The 20,636-nt window shown below is 33.1% G+C and overlaps 1 protein-coding gene and 1 long non-coding RNA gene across 3 annotated transcripts in view; both read left to right on the forward strand.

Annotated features, from left to right (window-relative positions):
* mspo (M-spondin) overlaps positions 1-20,636 on the forward strand; it is a 593,209-nt gene that overhangs the window by 440,567 nt on the left and 132,006 nt on the right. The gene's annotated exons all lie outside the window — the stretch shown is intronic.
* Positions 4,950-5,510, forward strand: LOC141481388 (uncharacterized). Its single transcript, XR_012464928.1, has 2 exons — positions 4,950-5,415; positions 5,469-5,510. It is a non-coding gene; the product is annotated as an uncharacterized lncRNA (long non-coding RNA).

Here is a 20,636-nt window from a genome sequence, read left to right on the forward strand (position 1 = left end):
ATACATGCATAATGAATATTTAATACAACAGTCCTGAACAAACTGTAACGTCTATTTGATAAAAAAATTGATGAGCTTCCGTGAAGTATCATATTTATTCTAATACTTGCTACTTTCTACACACATTCACATCAAATCGATATACCAAATTTGGAACATCCATCCGAACTAAAACGGAAAACACAGGAAAATAATATTTCATTTGAGTTAGGAATTGGAAAACAGTGAATTACTTAAAATTAAGTAGATTCTATGATATTTATTTGTAATCGTCATATACCTATATATTCTCTAATTATTCTCTAAGTATACCAAAATATTGGCAAGCCAATTAACAAAATAGCATTAGGACCATTGCAAAGATCGTAACGGTTCTCAAAGAGTTTCGCGCCAAAATAGTTAACGCGTGTCAAACAATTGCAGATTTCGTAGGAATACTGAAACTTTAAATGAAATGAATAAAAACACTTTTGTCTAATTACCTATATTTGATTTTATTTATATGACCGTTTTCAGGTTTGACCCCATTACCAAGTATTACCTTACCTATAAATTTCGTCGCCGCTGATATGTACCATTATTTTTTGAAGAGAAATTTTGATGATCATAATATCCTCCATTTCATAAATTTATTATCGGATGAAAAGTGCAATTTTCTATACTTCACTGAATTTGACTTCAATACTAAATTTTCCCATTTTCATGATGTTTTTCTTCAAGCTTTTGATATATCCTTTCCTAAACAGTTTCAAAAAATTAAACAAAATCAAAATTCAAGTAGACACAAACCATGGATTACTAAGGATATCGTTGAAGAAGGTATATTACTCAGAGATATTTATAATTTGAACAAGAGCCAAACCAATGTACATTTATTGGGTCAATATAAGCAACTCTTAAAAAATCATAGACAAAAAATTGTGCTCTCAAAAAGTCAATACTTTAATAATCAATTCCTCAAGGCTCAACATAAATCTGAAGCTGCCTGGTCTATCATCAGGAAAAATACTATTATAAACGATTCATCTAAGACATTGGCGATGGTGTACTTGTTGACGATGGTCCCGGTATATCTCAAGCATTTAGTAGTTATTTTGTCGATTCAGTGGAGTCATTAGTAAAAAATACTGCACCTGGTGGCATTGAAAATCGTTGTGTAAAAACTGAGAGTCTTTTCCTCTATCCAATAGATGAAACTGAACTCGTGGAAATAATTAAATTCGCATGTTCGAAAAATTCCAATGGGGTTGATGAATTGCCAGGCAATGTTTCAATGAAGGCTGCTTTGAAAATAATGGACCTCTGATTTATCTAATCAATTTATCTTTCTCTGAAGGTATTTTTCCTTCCCGACTTAAGCAAGCAATGGTCGTCCCAGTCTATAAAAAAAGCGATAAGCATGTAATGTCGAACTACAGAGGTATTGCTTTACTATCTCCATTTTCGAAAATATTTGAAGAATCATATCAAAACTTGTGTCTTTTTTAAATAAATACAATATCGTATCTGACAACCAATATGGGTTTCAAGTGGGCTTGTCAACCCAGGATGCCATCCTTTCTCTACATAATCATGTATTATCAAACTTCGACAACGATGAAAAATCACTTAGTGTTCTTTTCGACTTGACACGAGCGTTTGATATCAGTCATCATGGTCTTCTTCTTGATGAACTGCTTGGCATGGGCGTTCGTGGTCCAAGTCTGAAATGGATTGAAACCTATTCAACTGGTCGTACACAGGTTGTTAAAGTTAGGCTTCAGACTGGGTCATTTTTCTCTGAATTTCGAAACGTTGTTACAGGTGTGCCCCAAGGTAGTGTTTTGGGGCCTACACTATTTATTTGATTTGTTAATGACCTTTCAAAAATTAATCATCCACAGTGCTCTATACAATTTGCTGATGACACATCTTTTACTGTCAGTGGTTCGGAATGTGAAACATTGTCAGTAAGAGCAAATGATGCTGTATTCAACATGCAAAATTATTGTTCTGAGAATGGCTTGATTCTAAATAATCTTAAAACCAACACCATTTTCTTTACAATTCAGGAAACTGATTGTAGTGTATTGGTTAGGTCTGAGATTAAAAATATTGAACAGGTAAACTATAAAAAATTTTTAGGAGTTTTTATTGATTCCCAACTCAATTGGAATCATCATGTTGATTTCATACTGAAGAAATTAGCGACACATTGTTTCGTTATATGGAATCTGCGTAATTTTGTGTCTATTGAAATTCTTAAAAGTTACTATTATGCATATATTTACTCTGCCCTCAATTACTGTATTATTTGTTTTGGCAACTGCAATAGAATCAGTGTCTTATTAATTTTCCAGAAAAAAAATATTAGAACAATTTGTTTAAAAAAAAAAACTCGATTCCTGTAAACCACTATTTGCAAAGTTGAATATATTAACTGTTACTTGCATGTATATTTTTAATTGCGTAATCTACGTTAAATCAAATTGCTCCAAGTTTTAGAACAGAGATGATACATGTCTTCTTTCGGGCTTCACCCTGAGAAAAAACTATAACATTTTAATTCCTAGTCATAAGTTAGCCAAGGTGACTAATGGACCTCATATCATGTCAAAAAAACTGTACAACAAGCTCCCAATATCCATTAAAAAATAACTAGTGTAAAGCTCTCTAAACAAAAAGTTCGGAAAGTATTATGTGAAAAGGTATTTTATTCGCTTGATGAATTTTTTCAGTCTGATTTGGAATTTTAAATTTTAATTTTTGTACCCCTTTTATGGTCTGAATGTTATGTAATATATCATATAATAATCATAATGTTTTATGATTGTGACCTCATTGTAATTGTACTGAGTTATGTGACTTTTTCCATGCCGTCCCTAGGTCTACGGAAATAAAGATTTTTGATTTGATTTGAAGTATTGAAAAAATACTTAATAATGCGGGGTCAAACCCGAAACTGGTCGTATACATAAAATCAACTAGTGGTACTTAGACAAACGTGTTTTTATTCATTTCATTAAAGTGATCATGAATTACCACAAAATAAACAAGTAATCAATCATACATAATACAGAAACTATATGAAACATAAATAGTCAATAGTAACGGCATCTTTTTCTTTTCCTAATATATTGTTTCCGGTAAACTAACACATAGTTTACCTCTGAAAAACTGGATTTGCCAGGGTTTTAAAAACACTTGATACCCTCACGATGAAATCCAATGATACACTGAAATGGATCGCGTTCGTGGTCAGCCCTTCGATGTGGCAGCATTGTAGGGCTGACCAAGATGCTCTTCATATAGCGATTTGTATAACTATGGGCTGACCAACAGCATGGGGCTGACAAAGGTTTAAAGGATATGTAAAATTTTTATTTTCAGAAAAAATCTACCCCTCTGATGGGCCTATTAATAAAATCATACCACTGAAGAGTATTCCGAAAAGTATATACCTAAATATATTCGGGAAGTGCTGGGTGGACCAACGCCCCGTTCATATACCGGGTTCACCAATATGCAATGAACAAATATATATATATATATATATATATATATATATATATATATATATTTGTTCATTGCATATTGGTCAGCCCGGTATATGAACGGGGCGTTGGTCCACCCAGCACTTCCCGAATATATTTAGCTATATACTTTTCGGAATACTCTTCAGTGGTATGATTTTATTAATAGGCCCATCAGAGGGGTAGATTTTTTCTGAAAATAAAAATTTTATATATCCTTTAAACCTTTGTCAGCCCCATGCTGTTGGTCAGCCCATAGTTATACAAATCGCTATATGAAGAGCATCTTGGTCAGCCCTACAATGCTGCCACATCGAAGGGCTGACCAGGAACGCGATCCATTTCAGTGTATCATTGGATTTCATCGTGAGGGTATCAAGTGTTTTTAAAATCCTGGCAAATCCAGTTTTTCAGAGCTAAACTATGTGTTAGTTTACCGGAAAAAATATATTAGGAGAAGAAAAAGATGCCGTTACTATTGACTATTTATGTTTCATATAGTTTCTGTATTATGTATGATTGATTACTTGTTTATTTTGTGGTAATTCATGATCACTTTAATGAAATGAATAAAAACACTTTTGTCTAAGTACCACTAGTTGATTTTATGTATACAACCAGTTTTGGGTTTGACCCCGCATTATTAAGTATTTTTTCAATACTCCAAATCAAATCAAAAATCTTTATTTCCGTTGACCTAGGGACGGCATGGAAAAAGTCACATAACTCAGTACAATTACAATGAGGTCACAATCATAAAACAACATAATTATATGATATATTACATAACATTCAGACCATAAAAGGGGTACAAAAATTAAAATTTAAAATTCCAAATCAGACTGAAAAAATTCATCAAGCGAATAAAATACCTTTTCACATAATACTTTCCGAATACATGCAAGTAACAGTTAATATATTCAACTTTGCAAATAGTGGTTTACAGGAATCGAGTTTTTTTTGAAAACAAATTGTTCTAATATTTTTTTTCTGGAAAATTAATAAGTCATTGATTCTATTGCAGTTGCCAAAACAAATAATACAGTAATTGAGGGCAGAGTAAATATGTATATGCATAATAGTAACTTTTAAGAATTTCAATAGACACAAAATTACGCAGATTCCATATAACGAAACAATATGTCGCTAATTTCTTCAGTATGAAATCAACATGATGATTCCAATTGAGTTGGGAATCAATAAAAACTCCTAAAAATTTTTTATAGTTTACCTGTTCAATATTTTTAATCTCAGACCTAACCAATACACTACAATCAGTTTCCTGAATTGTAAAAAAAATGGTGTTTGTTTTAAGATTATTTAGAATCAAGCCATTCTTAGAACAATAATTTTGCATGTTGAATACAGCATCATTTGCTCTTACTGACAATGTTTCACATTCCGAACCACTGACAGTAAAAGATGTATCATCAGCAAATTGTATAGAGCACTGTGGATGATTAATTTTTGAAAGGTCATTAACAAATAAAATAAATAGTGTAGGCCCCAAAACACTACCTTGGGGCACACCTGTAACAACGTTTCGAAATTCAGAGAAAAATGACCCAGTCTGAAGCCTAACTTTAACAACCTGTGTACGACCAGTTGAATAGGTTTCAATCCATTTCAGACTTGGACCACGAACGCCCATGCCAAACAGTTCATCAAGAAGAAGACCATGATGACTGATATCAAACGCTCGTGTCAAGTCGAAAAGAACTCTAAGTGATTTTTTATCGTTGTCGAAGTTTGATAATACATGATTATGTAGAGAAAGGATGGCATCCTGGGTTGACAAGCCCACTTGAAACCCATATTGGTTGTCGCAGATACGATATTGTATTTATTTAAAAAGGACACAAGTTTTGATATGATTCTTCAAATATTTTCGAAAATGGAGATAGTAAAGCAATACCTCTGTAGTTCGACATTACATGCTTATCGCTTTTTTTATAGACTGGGACGACCATTGCTTGCTTAAGTCGGGAAGGAAAAATACCTTCAGAGAAAGATAAATTGATTAGATAAATCAGAGGTTCCATTATTTTCAAAGCAGCCTTCATTAAAACATTGCCTGGCAATTCATCAACCCCACTGGAATTTTTCGAACATGCGAATTTAATTATTTCCACGAGTTCAGATTCATCTATTGGATAGAGGAAAAGACTCTCAGTTTTTACACAACGATTTTCAATGCCACCAGGTGCAGTATTTTTTACTAATGACTCCACTGAATCGACAAAATAACTACTAAATGCTTGAGATATACCAGGACTATCGTCAACAAGTACACCATCGCCAATGTCTTAGATGAATCGTTTATAATAGTATTTTTCCTGATGATAGACCAGGCAGCTTCAGATTTATGTTGAGCCTTGAGGAATTGATTATTAAAGTATTGACTTTTTGAGAGCACAATTTTTTGTCTATGATTTTTTAAGAGTTGCTTATATTGACCCAATAAATGTACATTGGTTTGGCTCTTGTTCAAATTATAAATATCTCTGAGTAATATACCTTCTTCAACGATATCCTTAGTAATCCATGGTTTGTGTCTACTTGAATTTTGATTTTGTTTAATTTTTTGAAACTGTTTAGGAAAGGATATATCAAAAGCTTGAAGAAAAACATCATGAAAATGGGAAAATTTAGTATCGAAGTCAAATTCAGTGAAGTATAGAAAATTGCACTTTTCATCCGATAATAAATTTATGAAATGGAGGATATTATGATCATCAAAATTTCTCTTCAAAAAATAATGGTATATGTATATCAGCGGCGACGAAATTTATAGGTAAGGTAATACTTGGTAATGGGGTCAAACCCGAAAACGGTCATATAAATAAAATCAAATATAGGTAATTAGACAAAAGTGTTTTTATTCATTTCATTAAACTTTCAGTATTCCTACGAAATCTGCAATTGTTTGACAGGCGTTAACTATTTTGGCGCGAAACTCTTTGAGAACCGTTACGATCTTTGCAATGGTCCTAATGCTATTTTGTTAATTGGCTTGCCAATATTTTGGTATACTTAGAGAATAATTAGAGAATATATAGGTATATGACGATTACAAATAAATATCATAGAATCTACTTAATTTTAAGTAATTCACTGTTTTCCAATTCCTAACGAAATATTATTTTCCTGTGTTTTCATTTTTAGTTCGAATCGGTGTTCCAAATTTGGTATATCGATTTGATGTGAATGTGTGTAGAAAGTAGCAAGTATTAGAATAAATATGATACTTTACGGAAGCTCATCAATTTTTTTTTATCAAATAGACGTTACAGTTTGTTCAGGACTGTTGTATTAAATATTCATTATGCATGTATTTCTCCAAGCATTACGATATCCATTTATCACTAGTGAATAATGAAATCATTACAGAAAAGCAAGTAGGCAAGTTCGTTGAATATGTCAATTCCATCCACCCGTCAATAAAATTTACCACTGAGAGGAAGGTAAATAATTCATTAAATTACCTTGACTCAACCATTACAAAAAATAACAATGAACATGAATTTGCAATTTTCCACAAACCATCTTACACGGACATTATCATACATAATTCCTCTACACACTCTTACCAGCATAAAGTTGCTGCATTCAATAATATTCTTCATAGACTATTGAATAATTTCCAGAGAGAGCTGAGTTTGATTAAACAAATCAAACAAAAACTACAAAAGCAAGCCATGGACCATATCTACCCAAATTCAAGATGCGATAACGTCAGTTTTGAGACATTGTCATTTCTGGCTGAACCAACCAATAATATTTTTTTGAAGAAAGACTGCGTAAACTTAGCTCACAGAAATAGTAATAGTCCGAATAATAGTGTAAGTGCATTTATTAAAAACAATAAAGACAAAACTTCGGTATCGGATAGATCAGGAGTATATCAGCTGAGTTGTGGCTCTCACCCAAAACTGTATAATGGCCAAACAGGGAGATTATTTTCCAAAGAATTCAAAGCTTAGATGTAATTTTGTGAATAGAAAGACCAATTTCACATTTGCAAACCACCTTTTAGCAGAAGTACATGAGTTCAGTCATGAATATGACATGTTATATTTAGAAGAGAAGAGTTTGAAATTCAATCTTCTAAAATGTCAAGCAATCAATAGATTCAAGAATTCGGGTAACAAACTAAATGATCAATTAGAATTGAATAACCGTTACTGAATATTTTTCAAATGTGGGGACTGGGACATAAGCTCAGGTCATTTAATCCATTACAAACTCAAGTACTTGAAATGTAGATACTTTAAATTTTAAAATTAGGTATACCAAGCATTAAATTTGTAAAATATAGTAGATGAAGTTACGCCCGAAGAAGCCATTGTATGGCGAAACACGTGTCGCGTTTTTATAAAACTGTTTAGTGGAACATTTTTGGCTGTGAGTTTTAGAAAGTATTTTGAAGTGTTTTGTGTGAGGAACTTTGCCAAAAATCCGACAGATATAATTCAACGCGACAAAAGTTGTTTTCTATTAGGAACTTGACAATAGAAATAATTGTTGTATACGTTTTTGTGAGAGATTGTATCAATTAATCTAAAAAGTCGTTCACTTATACTTCAAGGTCCTTCTTCACAGTAAATTAGAAATCAACCCTGAAAAATCATCGTTGAATTCCTGATAAAATCACTTATCCAATAGATGGCATATATGGGTTATTTTGTTTGATATTTTGAAGAGGAGTGTGTACGCATCTTAGCGATACCTTATATTATTTCACAAAAATTAGGTGTTTCGGGAAATTTACATTACTGTCTTATTTATGGAGATATTGAACGTGGCTCCTTTTGAAAAAAATTCCCTATATGCAATCAATTATTTAAATTTTGAGCTGTTTTGGAATCATCCGTATCTCTGAGTATAGGTTGGAAATGAGTCAAATCACTTTTCAGTATCGTCCTTCCATTTTTTATTTTTATCATTCATTTTTGGATCCATTTTCAACCCGTTTGATATCTTGATAGAGTTTTTCAACACACTGATCTCATTTCAGATCATCAGACACGCACAGTTTTGAAAACAATAAAACCTTCTCAAAAACAAACTTGGTCTAAGGAGCAAAACGAAATATAGTCAAAAAGTTTTTCGCTCCGAAAAAAAAGAAGTGCTAGAATTGAATTAGTTCTTGTTTGTATCTAAAATATAAGGAAAAGAAATATTCATCATTATTAAAAAATAGAAACTGGGCTGCAATCAAAGAATACATTTACTGTTGTTATAGAAAGAAGAACTAATATTAATAATTTTCATTTGATATTTTTTAACCCATGTTGTAGTTTCATTTCATTAGAAATTATGTTATTTTTTCATACTACGTATTTATTAGTTTACCGAACAATTTTTGTCAGCAGTTCTCAAATTGAAGAATAATACTCCATTCAAATAAATGTTTATTCAACCTGATCAAATTTTTTCTGTGCTGAAATATTCCAAGTCTTTTTTATTTTGATTGAAATGTCTGCTGCAGGTTATAATCGATGATGATATGACGTATTCATCGTCATGAACAGTCAACATAATAAAAAAACGTTGGTTTAATCTCCACTTCATTATGTTCAACCTGAACAACATCATACCTCCAAAAACTGAAAGGGAGTTTTCGAAAAAACTATTGCTAAGAAAAAGAGAATTGAAACTTATTACTAATATCTGTTTCACAAATTATATCTTACCTTATGCTAGTCACTCAGAATTTCGTTTCGTCATAGAAAACATACTTAGTGCGATTTTTACCTAATTTTTGAACTAAATTATATATCGGAAATCCGTAGTGCTGCTGCGGATTTTTATATAGAATTTATTGAAATTGTAGACATTCTGGATATTCACTATTCATTTCTCAATAAATTCATTACCAGATCATTCATCACATTTTAGATTTTTCGTTTGTGAATAAAATGTCATTTCTCATCTACTCATTTCTACTCAGTCACACTTCGATTATTTTTGTGCAGTCAGGTTTTCAAATCTACAATTTCAAAGTCAAATTCGAAGTTTCCTGCTTAATGTCTAAAATTGATTTACACAACGCGATTTCTGTTGAGGCGTCCATGCCAAATAATTAGAATTTGAAAATCTACATTTGAAAATACAAACCGGAACGGTTTAAAATATGTCTGTCGCACCCCTACGAACGACAACCCTCAGAAGTATAAACTTGTACTAGCTAAAGATTAACGAGGTCTTACATTTTAACGTGTGATTCCGAACACTATATTGATATTGTCAACTTATAACATATTCAAATTTTTGTATCTTAGATAGTGCAGAAGTTAAAATTGCTTCGACAAGCTAAATGGAATAACGCACTGTTAGTAATTCTATTATTATTATCCTAACTAGAACGGAAACAGTACATTTCCGTACTCGACACCGTTATCCGAAAAAGCTGATTTCGGGTAAGTAGTCGAATGTGGGAAAGTATGAGTTCAGATCAAGCATTTTTCTACAAGTGAATATGTTACGAAGCTCTGATAAAACTTTTATATGCGAAACAATTCCTGATCTAAATTGCTTGTATAGATATAGGGTGATGCACGCACACGAACCCTTGTACAAAAAACATACAAAACAGGAACTTTTTCATAAAATTCTACATTTCTCAAAAAATTTTCCATCTCTATTATCGAATTTCTGCACCACGAAAATCTAGTTAGAATCATGAAATGCAAGTGCAGCGTTGCCCGATTGTGGGCTGACCAACATGCTATCCATTGAAAGTGTTCGTATAAACCTGGGCTTACAAAGACACTATTCACATCAGGTGTATACAATTACACAGCCACGCCTCCTGGCGAAGTTTTGTGAAAGTAGGTGGTGTATCAGCTATGTGTATATGGTGTAATGGTCGGCCCAACCGAAAATTTGCTAAACGTCATTTCACATGATAACATGTCCAAAAAACACTATATACAGTGGGAAACGTTGGTGAGCCCGAAACCGGGACGACCGACGTTTCCGAGGGCTGACCAGAGTTCACATCGTATATTCTACGGGCTGACAAATGACCGTTTACATATATATATATATATATATATATATATATATATATATATATATATATATATATATATATATATGTATATATATATATATATATATATATATATATAGATTTCAATTTAAGAGCCACCGGTATACAGCTGTTTCAGCCTATTGGGCATCGTCAGTACCGGGCAGGCGGTCCTCGATTGAAGACAAAATGAGAAAAAACCAAGAAAGTACTTGATAAAAATAGCTGCGTAAACGCAAGCGAAACATAAGTGGAACCACCTATTGGTGTGATACTCAAGTCAACTTGCCAAGTTTTTATGTCTATATATATATATATATATATATATATATATATATATATATATATATATATATATATATATATATATATATAAACAGAAGTTAATATCGGACATAGCACTCATGAAAGTGGCAAACCATAGACACGTGTTTCGGGCTTTTGGCCCATCATCAGTATGGTGCAGCCAAGTGTAAGGATGGGCAACACTTGGTTACCAAAAGATAGAAATACAAATGCACGGAGCCACCAACAGGAGCCAACCGCACACTTGTGGTTTCGGTTGATAGATCTCGTGTTCACGAGAAAACTATCAAAATCACCACGGAGGCAGCTATAGCTACCTGCGTGACATCCGGGTCCAGGAAATTATACAAATATGAAAGTTATTGAGTGTCTTGATATATAAACAGAAGTTAATATCGGACATAGCACTCATGAAAGTGGCAAACCATAGACACGTGTTTCGGGCTTTTGGCCCATCATCAGTATGGTGCAGCCAAGTGTAAGGATGGGCAACACTTGGTTACCAAAAGATAGAAATACAAATGCACGGAGCCACCAACAGGAGCCAACCGCACACTTGTGGTTTCGGTTGATAGATCTCGTGTTCACGAGAAAACTATCAAAATCACCACGGAGGCAGCTATAGCTACCTGCGTGACATCCGTGATAGTTTTCTCGTGAACACGAGATCTATCAACCGAAACCACAAGTGTGCGGTTGGCTCCTGTTGGTGGCTCCTGTTGGTGGTATATCAAGACACTCAATAACTTTCATATTTGTATATATATATATATATATATATATGTATATATATATATAGAGGCTGAAGTCGTCTGGACTAATTATTTCATTTGCTGATGATATTGTGATTTCATATGTGGCAGATTCTTGGGATGAAGTCAAAGAATTAGCAGAACATAACTACATGGTTCAAATGTAATTTATTGACAGTGAATGTGGAGAAAACACATATTTTACCATTTGCATCTCACGAATCAAGTTCAAGTTTGCCCAGATACAAAAAAATACGTTTGGAGAACTGACAAAATCATTGAAGTATCTGGGGATCTTCATATATTCCTCCTTGAAATGGAATATTCATATCGAAAATCTAAAAAAGATAGTGAGATCAATTTTTTATAAATTCTATTTATGTCGTCAAATACTAAATATCACTAAGCTCAAGATCATATATTTTGCTCTGGTCGAATCTATGCTAGGTTATGGAATTATTGGGTGGGGCGGCGTTAGAAGGATTCGCCTCCAACAGTTGGAAGTAGTCCAAAAAACAGTTCTAAAAATAATGTCATCCAAAAAAAGGATTTTTTCAAGCGATCAGTTATTCAAAGATCTGGCTATTATGGATATCCGACAATTATATGTCAAACATTGTGTGAATTTCGATTTGAATAACCCAATATATTTTGAAAGGATATGTCATACTTATAGAACGAGGGCAATAGTTGCTGATAATTTTAATATTCCAAAAGCCCACAAATCGGTAGGGCAGAGAAACTTTTCGTATATGGCACCCAAGTTATACAATGCATTGCCAGAAAACATTTGAATTAATAATAATAAAATCAGATTCAAGAAAGATGTGAAAAAGTGGATTCTCGGAACGGATTGAAACTTTTTTCATATGATGATAGATTAAAATTAGGAGAGAGGAAAAAAATTAGGGATAAGGAAAAAAGGAAAAAAAAAATGAGTGTGAAAAACATATACTTTGCACATCGTTTGCCTTGCATGAGCTGAACAAAACGTCAGGTTACTGTTTCTTTTTTTGGGTAAGATCCATAACTTCTGTAATTTTCAATTTGTATTCATTCGTTTTATCTTTTATTTAATTTTTTCGATTAGTTGAATACCTCAGCGACATTCGTACATTTATTGTTTCCTGCTCTCAATAAGCTGTCATGGACAGGTTCACTAGAACCTAAATGACTGCTCTGTTTTGTTTGCAATACTGTGAATTATGAATAGTTGGTTGTATTTTGGAACTGCAAATAAATTATTATTATTATTATATATGGTATATGGTTATAGGAATTCCAGTTAAATTTCATGAACCATGAAAATAAAGTAAAACCGGGGTAAAACCCGAAACCAGTCGTAAAAATAAAATAACTAGTGAAAATTAGACAAAATTGATCTTATTCATATCATTAAAATTGGTCCAAACATACGAATCTCAGATTTTAGCCAGAAAAAACTGAATGTTTGTTCTTTTCAAAAAAACCATGTGAAACAATCCCAGTTATGAAACTGAACAATATAACTTTGACTTCTGTGACCTCCATAACATTTTTAGGATTGATATCCGACCAAACACTGAATTGAAAGCAACATATTATCGTGCCAAAAGGGTTTGAACATACTTAAAAATTTAGCTGGTAGACAATGGAGGGTGAAAGGCTCAACTTTACTTCTACGTACAGTACACAATTCACAATTTTGTCCAACGTATCATTTCAGGAGCATACAGAACGGGTCCAGTTGAAAGTTTATATTGCAAAATTGGGAACCATCATTAAGTCACCGCAGAATGCATTTGAGATTATCGTATGCATCAGCAGTTGCATCACATGAGAACTGTCCAACTTACAAGAACACAATCACAAATCGGTTTCTAACCTCATAGAACCAACCAAGAACAGACCTCCCCTACTACGGAGGAATCAGACGATATCGTGACTCAGTTCAAATCCAGAAATTTCCTCCTATATATCCAACAAATGTTAGTACTCCACCAACATGGCTCATAAACCTACCCATATTCAACTACCAACTATGCCTGTTCAATAAATATGCCACAAATACCAACGTCATCATCCAGAACTTCAGACAACTTCTCATTAATTATAAGGGCTACAAAGAAAGGTACACAGATTCCCCAGAAATTGATGTAGGAGTAGGCGCTGCAGTAGTAATTGATCAGATAGAGCTCACTTTCAAACTTCAGAAAACAGTGGCAATTTTCACAGGGGAACTTTTCGCCATCCTCCAAGCACTTCTCTATGCAAAATCAGATGAAACAGAAAAATTTACAATAATCTCAGACTCGCTCAGTGGTCTACAAACACTTCAAAAAATGTATGTGAGGCATCTAATCGGTGAAATTATCAAAAGTGAGCTTGATAATTTTAAAATTTTGAATAAGTTGTCTTACTCTAGGTCCCCTCCCATATAGGAATAGGAGGCAATGAAACCGCTGACCGAAGCGCACGTGAGGCAATAATAAACCCGAATTAGTACAGCTCACTTCTTACACAGATTTGAAACCATATATAAAAAGTTTGGAATGAAAAGTGGCAAAATACACAGTTCAAACTCAAAGAAATCAAAACAGCGGTAGGACCGTGGAACTCTGACGAGAAGAGAACAAGTGATTGTGACTCGGCTAAGATAAGGCCTCACCCATGAATACCTGATATCTCGAGGAAAAAAACCACAGTGTCAAATTTGTGAAATGCCACTTACAGTAAAACACACCATAACGGACTGTCAGTATTCCGAATAGAAAGAAACTATTGTAATATACCTCAAGAATTGGAAGAAGCTCTAGGACGACATCAAATGAAGAATATGATTTGCTTTTCAACTGCTTTGAACCTTATTATGAAATTGTAACTACTACCTAGTGATTTCTAATAGACATACTCCGCCGTTAATAACCAACAGGTTTTTGCGGTTGATTTTAAATAATCAGTCACATACATAAGAATATTATGATTATAATGATGCTAGGCCCTCAAAACCTTACCTTTTTCCCACACAAAACTCATTTCATTTTACTGGTTCATGAAATTTAACAATAATAATATACTAATAACTTCAGAAAATGTGGAATTCGTATTATCATATATCATATAATCAATCTGCGATTTAAACTATGATTGTTATTGAGTGCCGAAAACTAATTAATAACAAACAAGTGAATGTAGTGAAAATGATATTTCTGTGATTTCATTAAAACAACGATAAAAATAAAATAAAAACAACAATAAAAATCAATTGGCGCTCCGGGGCGACTTCATTGATTCCAGTGGCGCATTTGCTTTTTCAGCTGCAGGAAAACCCGGAAAAACTTGCAGCACCACATCATCTGAAGATCTTGATCTAACAATGTCCTCTCTCTTATAAAACAAAATGTAGGGTGTCTCCAGAGGCTCCAATAAATTCAATACATCACCAGAACACTTCGTGACACGACTATCGTCAAACTTAAACCAGTCCGTTTCTTCTTTGACCAATGCGTAATAATGACCAAATTCAACGCCAGAACCACAGTGAACAATGACTGCATGAATATTATAATAGTGGTCTGCTAGGTTGAAATGTTCATCTATTTCGAACCTTCCAAAGAGTTTCTTGCTTCCGTTAAAGGCTGAGTCTTGTTTGAAAATCATCAATGTTATTATTAGATTGACTGGAGCCTCAGCTATACTTGTTTCCTTATAACAGTCACTTAGTTTGGCGCATGTTTGACAATACAGTCGATCATCACCTGTTAAAAATTCCATTTTCAGATGATTAAACAATAAGCTTTGCACGGACTAGTTATTAGTCGTATTAGGAAAAGCTAGATGAAGTTCCAGAAATTCACATAAGTTTTCGGAACTTCTTGAACATTTACCATTTAAGTAAACCAGTGAGGATTTTTCCAGCAAAAGGTTTACAAACACAAGACGAGATGGGTTGTACGGAATCATTCAGTCCAGAGCGGTCATGAGTATTGATTTTGCTATTGTTTTGCTCACGAAGAGTATTCAACAAGAACCCCAAGAATTCGGAACAATCCTCTTGTTGTCCTAACGAGTATCTAGTGGACTTCAAAGACTCCAGGAAATCGGTTGGAGGGAAAGATGATACCTTCTTACGAAACTGCAGCTGCATGAACAGTTGTTTGAGTTTGATGAATAAGTAGGAAACATTCCCGTTCTCGTTCAGCATTAAAACTTCGTTCTTGAAATTACATTGAAAATACATTCAGTCTTTATGAAATAATAATAATGATATATCGGCACTAGGAGATAACTGTAAAAAATAAACAAAGGAGTATTTTTTCTGTACATTGATTATCATGTCGAAATGATATAAACTTTAGATATACATATAATCACATATTCCAAAATTATATGTAGAGATAAAAGGGCTATATGAGCGTTGAGGTGTTACCAGGTGCGAAAATGAATTATTTGTAAAATTAAAATATATTTATTTTTCCAGACGATATTGGTTTTTGAAAAATTAGACCAAGCACAAAAGTTTTTTTCAGGTACAAACTGAAAGAAAAATTCCGTGTGAATCAATTACTTCAAGCTCTTCTGCCTTCCACTCCACCGGTTTTCAGAATGAAAAGGGCTCTGAAATTTGTATTGAACATATTAGGTAAATTTTTCATCATTAAAATATTCTGATGTTCTGTAATACTGTTTGTTTTCCATTACCTCTGAGTAGCCTCTCTTTCTTCTTTACCTGTAGCACGTCTGACTCAGATTGCTCCAAAATTAAACGCGTATACCGAGCTCAAATCGTTAAACTTCATGAAAGTTCGAAATAAAAGTAAAAACAATTTATTTTGCCTTGAAAGCTCGAACTTTCATCCAAACTACACAGACTGCGCGCTACGTATACAATTTGAAGTAGTTCATCTAATTTTACATTTTGTGTTGCAGTTCTAAATTAGATGAGTGAGATGGCGTTGAAACAGTAATGTAGTCTTGACGAAAGTCGTAGTAGTTTGTGTGTCTTCCAAACTATAAATCAATGGTTTTGTATATGTGAGAAATTATCAAAAACAATTGACTGTTCAGTTAAAAGTTGTATGACACGGTTCATAGAAGCATTTGCCTTGCTAGTCTATACCCGTTAAATTTGTTACTTTCCCACAAAACATATTATTTCTTACATGATGAGATATTCCTTAATCAAATTTAAAAACTTACATAAATTCCAATGCAAAAGTTTCTATTTCACTGTCGCTCATGACCTGTGGTAACTCATGGTGGTAACTCTTGTATACCCCAATCCATGGCCGTTTGAAATTTTTTTCCTCTCTTTCACCAGAGGATTATAAAACGTTGCCTTGCTGACCTTAAGACGTCACAATTCGTCATTGTTTCAGTGGTTGTACATTGTTTGAAACTCTTTTGCCTGATTCTGACAACCATCTGAATGAATCACCGCCAGTAAATCTCCGTGGACTTAATTGCACGCGTCATATACACCAAGTCGTCTTCAAGTAGTACCTAAGTATTTTCTCCTCTGTAACTTGGGACAGATCCCCTTTTTCACTTAGGATTGCATCCTCTAATTTGGACTCCGTCACGACCATAATGTCTAACGTCTCCTTCATCCAGTCGGTGCTCATATGAAGAATTTTCCACATTGAGGGGCTCTTTTGTTTATTTATATTTTGGCATAAATGTCGAGGTGTTAAGTCAATCGTTATGCAGTCATGAAATTTCTAGGTGTCAGATCAATCATTATGCTCTCTGAAAGTGGTAAGAAAACTGTCCTTCGAAAGTATTACTAGTGATAAAAATCAGTATCATAAGATGTTTTTCAATTTTTCAGTTAACTTCAAAAAACACTTTTTGAAAGTGAATTAATTATTATTAAACAACGTTATAGTAACAGGAACAATCAATGAATCTTACTGCGCCGATTGATACTGACTTGATAATCCATTACAGTGTTTCTTTCAAAATTATTTCGAATACTAGTTTTTGGTTCCATTGATTAGAATATTCAATGGTTTATTGGATCCTGTAAAATATCAATTTTTGAAAGTTTTTCAATCTGACGTGTACAAATTTGAGATAACGTCATAACTCCTGTGAATTCCCTGCCTCTCGAACCACTCCTGGGCTGAGTATATCATCAGCAAACAAATACCTTCTACAAAATTGCAAAATCTTGATGACTTTTTATTTATGAATAAAATATATGTGAACCAAGAATTGCGCACTACATCATAGGCTAATATATTGAGGGTCATTTACATCTATAAGAACCATTTACTGTTAATTTTTTATGAATGATTCAATTTTTACAGTAGTATTTCTGATAACACTGACAGATCATTGTGAACAGCAGATTAAAATTTTTGCTATCAAAGAAGTCAAAAAGAACTAATGAAGTACACGTGATTGTGATGTAAAAAATATGAGAGGACAATAAATAAAACTGTTTTCTAATAAATTTTATCTGCCTTTATAGCGTTGAAGTTAATTTCGAAATGAATTTTTCACTATACAGGCCTTTTTTTTTATCATGTGGTATCATCACTATATTCGTAATCGTAACAGACACGAAGATGATTGAAAAAAAAAAGGTAACTGTCATCGGGAACAATAATGGTCGAATAATATTGATGGGGACTCTCGTCCTTCTCGAGTTATACAAGGAAAGCCAAAAATGCTGTTTTTCATTTTTTTCGAGTGGCATTTTTATTTCGGAGAATATTAAAAAATGGAAAAAGAAAATGTTATTGTACTCGAAGTGTACTATGACGATGTAATAATGAATATTCGATGAAACTTTTTGTGTCAACATGGCCACCATCAATTTTTTTTTGTAAATACGGACCTGTTTTTTTATTACAGATATTGATAAAGCGATAAATTCACAATCCAAGGGTATATCACATTTGATATACCCTTGAAATTCATTTGAAATGACCACCATCATCAGTGACAATTTTAAATTACGGTCCTGCCGTTACTTCTTTTTTTAAATTGTTTCGATTCCTTCAAAATATAATTCAGACAACCCAAAAAAATCGATAGGTAGGTACCCTAACACAGTAAAAATTCGTACTTTTATCGTTTTGGAAATTTTTATATTGCCGTAATCCTTCCTTCAAGGCTTATTTCTCAATCCTGGAAGTAAGGAAAATATCAGTTTTCGATCAAAATTCGATTGTTGTATAATTTGGTATGATCAAATAGCATCTCAATTCATTTATCATATTAATCGCGTAGGCTTTGCTTGGTTTCTATAGCAAGCAAAATGAATGCGTTGTTGATATCGTCGAATTGTCGTATTCCGAATATCCAAATGTTTAGATGATTAGAAATAAACTTGGTTACTGAAAGTGTGAGGAATCAAATAAATGTTATGGGTAGGCAAATATTACCACATAAAAATTTACACAGTGAAAAAATCTTTTTTTTCAATTTAGGATTGACCAGTTACAAAAATTATTCTTATCAAGATTGTTCTTTATGAGAAATTGCCCACGAAATGGGGATTTCTGTAATATCCACCAGAACTATTTTGAAAAAGAACAAATTAAAATGATACAGGATACGCAAAGTTCATTACCTCAATGAAAGGAATTACAATTGGCGAAGTGGTTAATACGTAGAAATAGGAAAATTGGAAATATTTGTGGAAAAATAATATGGACGGACGAATCAGAATTCACCAGCAATGGTTAGTTCAACAGAAATATCCATTATAGATGGAATGATACAAATGAACATTTACATAGGGCAACCAATTTCTAAGAAAGGTTCGGAATTAATGTTTGGTTGGGAAATGTGGGAACAAACATTCTTGGCCCTTCCTTTTATGATGATCATTTGAATAGTGAAATGTTTCTTAATTTTTTATTTGTTTTATTTAGATGAATTGTCACTGAATATCCGCCATGAAATACTATAATTTCTACAGGACAGCGCTCCTCCCCATAATGCAGCAATAGCAAGGGAACATTTAGATGCAATATTTCCAAGAAAATGGACAACAATGGACCAAATAATTTGCCAGCTCAATTCCCAGATCTTACTCCTTTAAATTCTTTCATCTGGGGATACATATAGGATAAAGTTTTTTCAACAACAAGTACAGATATCGACCAACTCAAACAAAAAATAGGAGATTCATGTATTAGTATTATACCTATTATGCTAGAAAATTGCCACAGAAATTGTCTGAACCGACAACATATGTGCATTCAACGAAGAGGGCGTCAATTCAGCATTTGATGTAGATTGTCATGTTACTTTGATTTTCCGTATTGGTTTCATTTTTCCCAAAAGTTCATGATGAAATAAATTGTTTTTCTGTCTGATTGTTGTCACTGATGATGATGGTTATTTCAAACAAAACACTATAAAAATATCAAATGTGATATTCCCTTGGATTGTGAATTTATCGCTTTATCAATATCTGTAATGAAAAATACTGGTCCATATTTAAAAAAAAAAGATGATGGTGGCCATGTTGACACGAAAAGTTTTATCGAATATTTATTATTACATTGTCATAAACAGTTCGAATACAATAACATTTTCTCTTTCCATTTATTAATATTCTTCGACATAACAATTTCATTCGAATAAGACGAAAACAGCATTTTTTCTGTTCCCCATATAACTCGAGAAGAGCAAGAGTCCTCGTAAATTTTCTTCGACCATAGTATTGTTCCCGATGACAATTGCCTTTTTTCCCATTTCAATCGTCTTCGTATCTGTTATGGTTTAGATTAGAATATATCAATGTTTCCACATGATAAAAGAAACGGCCTTCAACTGTCAAACTGATTTAAAAGGCAGCAATATAGTAAAATCATTTTCAAATTTGAATAGTTTTCCCTAGTAGCCTTAGTTTTGATTACCATAAGGTGATTTTCCACTGTGTGGATATAGCTGGAATGAAATGTATTGGAACCTGCCTTGAAATGAATAGAATATTGGACCACATGGTCTATTTTTTTTTTAATTTTCAGCGTCCAATGAAAGTAATTCCAAAGCTTGGCGGATATCAGCGCTTGGAGTTATCAAAACCGT

Source organism: Leptinotarsa decemlineata, unplaced genomic scaffold, assembly GCF_025532065.1.
Source record: "Leptinotarsa decemlineata unplaced genomic scaffold, Ldec_3_MD MMD2_tig00000199_RagTag_RagTag, whole genome shotgun sequence".
Classification (NCBI taxonomy): Eukaryota; Metazoa; Arthropoda; class Insecta; order Coleoptera; family Chrysomelidae; genus Leptinotarsa; species Leptinotarsa decemlineata.